The sequence below is a fragment of the Pectinophora gossypiella genome, unplaced genomic scaffold, assembly GCF_024362695.1.
Source record: "Pectinophora gossypiella unplaced genomic scaffold, ilPecGoss1.1 Pgos_63, whole genome shotgun sequence".
Classification (NCBI taxonomy): domain Eukaryota; kingdom Metazoa; phylum Arthropoda; class Insecta; order Lepidoptera; family Gelechiidae; genus Pectinophora; species Pectinophora gossypiella.
Window position 1 is genome coordinate 62,177 of NW_026063273.1, and position 7,192 is coordinate 69,368.

At 46.6% G+C, this 7,192-nt stretch overlaps 1 non-coding gene across 1 annotated transcript; it reads right to left on the bottom strand.

Moving 5' to 3' along the window:
- Nucleotides 1–6,808: 6,808 nt before the first annotated feature.
- Nucleotides 6,809–6,881, bottom strand: Trnak-cuu (transfer RNA lysine (anticodon CUU)). The gene has a single exon. It is a non-coding gene; the product is annotated as a tRNA-Lys (tRNA).
- Between the last annotated feature and the right edge of the window lie 311 nt (nucleotides 6,882–7,192).

Sequence of the window (7,192 nt, forward strand, 5' to 3'; positions counted from 1 at the left end):
AAACGTCCTCGGGAACGTCGATCCCCCCCTCTTCCATCCCCGAGGTCCGTAAGGTCCCTTCCAGCCCTTCTAAGGCTGTCACTGAAGTACAAAAAGGTCCCACCCCTCCGCCCTTGTACATGAGGGACAAAAATAGGTGGAATGAAGTCTCCCTTCGGGCGAAAGAGGAGAACATCGTAATCACCAGCGCCCGCACGACCCAAGATGGGATCAAAATCCAGGTCCCGTCATCTTCTGAGCATAGAAAGCTCACTTCGATTCTAAAAGGTAGAGGAATACAATTCCATACCTACGCCCTCCCGGAGGAACGTATTCTCCGTATTATTCTAAAGGGAATCCCTAAGGAGTGGGAAACCACTCTTGTTAAGGAGGACCTTATTAAAAACGGTTTTCCGGTTCTCGAGGTGCACCGTATGCACCGCGGTCGTGGCCAAGTCCCGTACGACATGGTCACCGTTATATTAGAAAGGACGGATGAGGGCAAGAAGATCTTCAACCTGAAGACTTGTTGCGGTCTATCTGGCCTTAAAGTTGAAACTCCCCATAAGGGAGGCCCCCCAACGCAATGTCATAGATGCCAACTTTACGGGCATTCTAGTAGGCATTGTCATGCCAAGCCTAGGTGCGTAAAGTGCCTAGGTGATCACGCTACCTCGGATTGCCTTAGAGGCAAAAACGAGGTGGAACCCCCTAGCTGTGTGCTGTGTGGTCAGCAAGGTCATCCTGCGAACTATCGCGGATGCACCAAGGCTCCACGCACCCACCATAAGGTAGCTCAACGAAGGGCAGCCCGCGCTGCAGCTTCCCAACCCGGTCCCACTAAGGCCCATATGGCCCCTTCCTCGCACTCTACTCGCGATTTCCCGGCTCTGCCACTCACGCAGACCAAACTCGCGCCACAGCGTCCATCCGCATGGATTCGTCCCCCGGCAATCGTCCGACCCACAAATCCGCTCCGCGCCCAACCTAGTAGCAACTTAGGTATTCCTGCAGCCACTCTTGCGCCTCATCCGGTTCCTGCGATGGCCCCTCAGGCCTCTGCGTTTCCTGTCAACCAGTTTAGGGAATTTAGTATTCTCTTTAAGTCGGCCCTTAGTCAACTTGACAGTTTATTAGACTCCCTGTCCCAATTTAAAGCCTAATAATGGATTGTACGAATAAAAGTAGAGTCAAACCGCGTTCCCTTACAATAGGTTTTTTCAATGCTGATGGCATCTTAGGTCAACGTGCAGAGATTCACGAGTTTGTAAAACATCATCAGGTAGATATTTTATTAGTGCAGGAATCTTTCCTCAAACCCTCTAATCGCGACCCCAACATGGCGAATTATAATTTAGTGCGAAACGACAGGATCTTTGCGCCCAAAGGGGGCACTCTCATTTATTATAGAAAGTCACTTCACTGTATACCTATAGACCCGCCTGCCCTCACTGACATTGAGGCTTCGATCTGTCGAGTGGGCATGACAGGACATCAGCCAATCACACTAGTGTCGGCTTATCTATCTCCTAATAACTCTAAGAGGTTACTTAGAAGTGACCTCGAAGCCCTCTTTAATCTCAGTAATTCAGTCATAATTGCAGGCGATCTTAACGCTAAACATCTTTCTTGGAGTTGCTTAACAACAAACACAAGAGGCAGGGTATTAGAAACTCTAGCCGAGACCCTCTATTATGATATTATAATAACACCATTGCAGCCCACTAGATATCCCCCTGACTTGAACCACAGACCAGAAATACTCGACTTGGCGCTTCTAAAGAACATAAACTTACGTCTATGTTCTATAGAAGTACTACACGAGTTACAATCCGACCACCGACCTGTTATATTAAAACTAGGCTCCCGTTTAGACGCCCCTGATAATCCAGCAACCCCTAAGACAGTACTGGACTGGGAGAAGGTGGCCGAAGGCCTCCAGTCTTCTAGTTCAGTATACTTAGATAGTATCCCAGTAGAAATAGTCTCCTTAGAGGAGGCCTCGACAGCTATTAACTCCCTCACGGATCACGTGAGGTCGGTTTTGAATGAAAGTTCAAAACAGGTTCCGGAGATGGAAGACCATCGCTGGAAACTGCCTACCGACATCCGTGATCTGCTAACGGAGAAAAACGCAGCCACCCGCGCATATGATTCCAATCGCACCGAGGAATGTCGCCGTCATTTGCGTCTCTTGCAGCATACTGTAAGAAAACGTATTAATGACATGCGACAGAATCGGTGGGATAATCTTTTTAGCGGCATTGAGCCCCACCACCAGGCCATCTGGCAGCTGTCTAGGTCTCTTCAAAAGGATACGGTTGTTCCTACTCCTCCTCTCAATAGGCCTAACCAACCCCCCGCTTTTGACGATGACGAAAAAGCCGAATGCCTTGCCGACAGTCTCGAAGCCCAATGTTCGCCCAGTACTCTCCCTATCGATCGTAGGCACCTCTCGACGGTGAACTCTGAAGTTCAGCGTAGGGCTACTGTACCTCCCACCGATCCTCCTCTTCCACAGTTTACTGAGGAAGAGGTACTAGGTATCATCAAAAGATTTCATACCCGAAAAGCCCCTGGCTCAGACGGTATCACGAATCGTGTCCTTAAAAACTTCGGTGCTCCCCTCATCTGCTTACTAACGGCAATATTCAACGTCGCCATGAGCAACTGCGTCTTTCCACAGCAGTGGAAAGAAGCAATTGTAATTGGTATACCAAAGCCTGGGAAACCTAAAAACGAACCTTCCAGTTACCGCCCTATAAGTCTCCTCAATACCATGGGGAAGATTTATGAGCGGCTGATATTTGCCAGATTACGGGACTACGCCGAATCCAATAGTCTTATTCCACCAGAGCAGTTTGGTTTTAGAACCAAACACTCCTGCGTTCAACAAGTGCACCGTATTGTTGAACATATCTCCAGTAGATTAAACTTAAAAAAACCTGTCGCTACGGGAGCGCTCTTCTTCGATGTGGCGAAAGCGTTCGACAAAGTCTGGCACAACGGCTTGATCTACAAGCTTTATTCACTGGGAGTGCCAGACCGTCTCGTGCACATCATACGAGACTTCCTCTCAAATCGAACCTTTCGCTACCGCGTGGAAGGGACGCTCTCGTCACCGCACCCGATACATGCCGGAGTCCCACAAGGCTCCGTCCTCTCCCCTTTACTATTTTCATTGTATACTAGTGACATTCCCAAATCCCCTAATACCGAATTAGCTTTATTTGCGGATGATACAGCCATCTATTCTTCGTGCCGTGGTCGAGTTATGATGACCGGAATCCTCCAACGCGCGGCCAATGCCTTGGGCAAGTGGTTTCGCAAATGGAGAATCGAGGTAAACCCGGAGAAAAGTGCAGCGGTGTACTTTTCAAAGGGCTATTATAACACGCCACGGTCACGCCGTCAACTTAAAATCATTAAGATGTTTGGCAAGCCGATCCCTTGGGAGGAGCAAGTCAAATATCTCGGCGTAGTCTTAGATAGACGTCTTACTTTCAAGGCCCATATCAAACGTGTGCGCGATCGCGCCGCGTTTGTAATGGGCCGTCTTCACTGTCTCCTTAACAAGCGAAGTAAATTGTCCCTTAGGAATAAGGTCAAAATCTACACGACTTGCATCCGTCCGATCATGACCTATGCAGGGGTAGTTTTCGCTCATGCGAGTCCCTCTCAAATCCACCGTCTACAGGTAATACAAAATCGTTTCATGCGGAAAGCCACGGGAGCTCCGTGGTTCCTTCGCAATGAAAATCTGCACATTGACCTAGGTCTGCCAACCATTGCCCAATGGCTCAAATTAGCTTCCAAACGTTTTTTCGATTCTGCTCCGCACCACCCAAATCCCCTGGTAGTTGCGGCTTCCGAATACATCCCGCTTAGGGACGGTACTGAAAAGTATCGGCGTCCGAAGGACGTAATATACGATCCCGACGACCCGATTACTCTAGCCATAGAGGCAGCCAATCAGCTCGCGACACCAAACACTTCAGGACCCCGATACCGACCCCGCCGGCGTGGTCGACGATTTCCCTCATTCAGCGCTTATCGCTATCGACCCACTAGGGTCGATTAATTCTTTCAAATATTTTTCCTCTCAGACGACGCCCTGAGCCGAGGTTCGCGCCCAACTGGGCACCCTCAGGCCTGTTGTCTTAAACGTTGTACCGGGTGAGAGCCTTCAGCGCTCCCCATTTGTCCGGCCAAGTAGTTAATGCCATCTGCGGCAAATCTACAATAAGTCACGTCAAAAAAAAAAAAAAAAAAATACTTTTGCGCTTTAGCATGTACTCCAAGGACTGGCCATAGTTTTGCTCAAATGGGAATGCACTACACAACTTTTGTTGCCATTCCACCCACGTATACATTATGGTTTCTAGACTATCATACCACGATTTAGCCAGTCCCTGCCGTTTCTGGCAACGCGAAATGAATTGTAGTTCTTTCGTCACAACCGTAGACGGTGGCGCACTCATTCACCTTTTTTTACCAAACATCTACTCGCTGTCCTTTCGATGACGGGTCAACATCTGGAAGTATATTCTTAGGATTGGGGTTATTAGAGTGACTGGGTGCGCCTGCCGGCGTCGGCTGGGGCTTTATTGAGTTTAGTATGTCTATAACATCCTTGGACGTGAATGTAGGACTATCTATCCGTCTAGACCGATGCGCGGTATTAATTCCTTCGTCATGTGCATCTGTATGCGGACGTTTCATCCCATGATTGACGTCATTTCTGTCTGGTAGTCTACTACGTTCACGGTCACGTTGAAGTTGATCTTAAAGGAACTGCAGCCGTGCTCGCTCTCGCACTTACAATTGTTCTCGCTCCTGTATACTCGAACTATTCCTAGTTCTACTTTGTTGGCGACTTACACTGCGATTACGGTGGTAGAGAGTAGAGCTAGGACTACGTCTTCTACTTCTGCTTCGCGTCTTACTGTGACGATGAGAACAGCTCGATTTACGTCTACGACTTCTACTTCGCGTCTTACTGCGTTGACGATAACAATAGCTTGGAATACACGTCTACGGCTTCTGGTTCGGGTTTTACTGCGGTGACGATGCGAACGGCTTGGACTACGTCTACGACTTGTACTACGTATCTTACTTGAGTCATTGCAATTAGAGTGAAGTCCACCCTCGGTATGCACATCACGGTCGGTGCGCCTTTCACGTGACTGCTCGGATGTCTGGATCTCGAGAGTTGTAAGACTCCGTCGCCTCTGAGCTTCAGATTCATCACGTTGTTGCATATCTTGGTAAACAATTTGTAACGAAGCATTTCGGACCAACGAGCCTTGTAGCGACATCTAGTGGTTTCTTGCGATATAACGTTGTTTTTATATTTTACCCGCAGGAAATCACAGATGGCGCTGCAGGGTTATCGATGGGCCCGAACATTTTAATAATTTTCTTTTGTTCTAAATTATTATATTAAAATTATCTGCAACATTTATTTTTGATATATTATAATTATATTGTTTAAATTTTGGGATCAAACAAGTCGATCGATTGTTGTCGTTGATTCGGCGAATTTATGGTTTGGTAGATTTTTTCTAGTTTGGCAACTTTGTTCGTGGTTCTTGTGTCAGACTGACAGCTGGCTGAGCTGAGAGACAGGTTATGGAAAGTGGGGACGTCGCGAGAGCGCCGGAGACTCCACTGCCGTAACAATAATGTGGGCAAATTAAAAGCCACGATTTATCGGCGACATCAAGAGCCGATGTCTCGATTTAAACAAATAACTTAACCGAGATGGTAAGTCCTCGCAATTCTTCGTGCATATTTTTGCACCAACTTTGTGATAACCTCGAGGTCCTTGTTTTCAGCAACATCACTGAAATCCCATCGCCGAAGGTCCAGTGGGTGGGTTTAGGTTTCATCCGAGCGATGCCCAACTATCCCGGATGAACCTGTAAGTTATTTTCTTTGTTTTACACTCGTGAGTTGCCTTGCCACGCTGTCAGCTGAACCACATGCTAATCATTGCCATTCCTTGTTGCAGATGGGGTTTGTTTTTGTTTTCTTTAAGTTTTAACGTTTTAAAGTTTTAACGTTTTGCAAGTTTTTAACGTCTAACGTTTTGCTAGTTTAATGTAAGAAGAAGTTTATGATTGGATCAGATGATTTCAACAATGTTTTGTGAATGAAGATTCCTACTGTTTTCTTCTGCGTTTGCAAGTTATTTCAAGCTTCATTACGGCGGAGCTTGCCTTGGTTGTTTGCACGTCGAAGCTTTCCTTTGTGCGGCGCGCATGTGGATGTGCCGCGCCTCTTCTTTTGTCAACACTCCGGATAAGGCCCGGTGAAGGACTGCGAGGTTGACCGGTGGACGTGCAGCCCGCCAGCTGCGTAACAGTTGGCCCGCTGCGCCGCCATCGTCCAGCACGCCCTGGCCTGAGCCGGCCTCAACTCATCACCTGTACGGTATTCCGGAACGCCTCAGGTAGGCCTGATAGTCGGAGGTCCTCAAGTAAGTGAGGTGCCTACAGGTGTACGGACAGTGTTTTAAACAGAGTGATATCCCATGGTTGTAACGGAGTGACAATTAACCTGACGGACCAAAGCGCGACCTGTCTCCCTCCATAGGGTTTTTACCTGCCCATGGTTGTACTTTAATAATTATAACTGTAAAATATACATTGTACAAATTCAAGGGAGTTTTCTTTGTCTCATGCTCACCGGTCTATAACATCTAGCTGTGCCCTTCAGGTAAACACCACTTTATAAATTTCTGAAACATATATGTAATTTTCATCATACCATTTCCTATTACTACCTACCGTCCTATAAGGTAGTCAAAAATCTAGTGTTTCAGTGGCGCCCAACGTGGGGCTCGAACCCACGACCCTGAGATTAAGAGTCTCATGCTCTACCGACTGAGCTAGCCGGGCCTCCAACAGAGACCTAACCTAAATACTTATTTTATTGCAATAAGTTTAACCCAATTCTAGGGCTTATTGTCAATTTTTAAAACTACATTTGTGTTTTCTTTTCATTTTATTTAACCATTTAGTATTAATTACAGGTTAAAAACAATTATTAACATAATTTGATGCTAGATAGCAAATAATTTTTATCAGTATTGAGTTTTTTTTTGTAACAATTTGGACAAATAATATCCATATAGTACTGCATTTTGAGATTTCCCAACAATTGAATTTTGAAAACATAGAATTAAAAACAAACAATTTCACTATTAAAA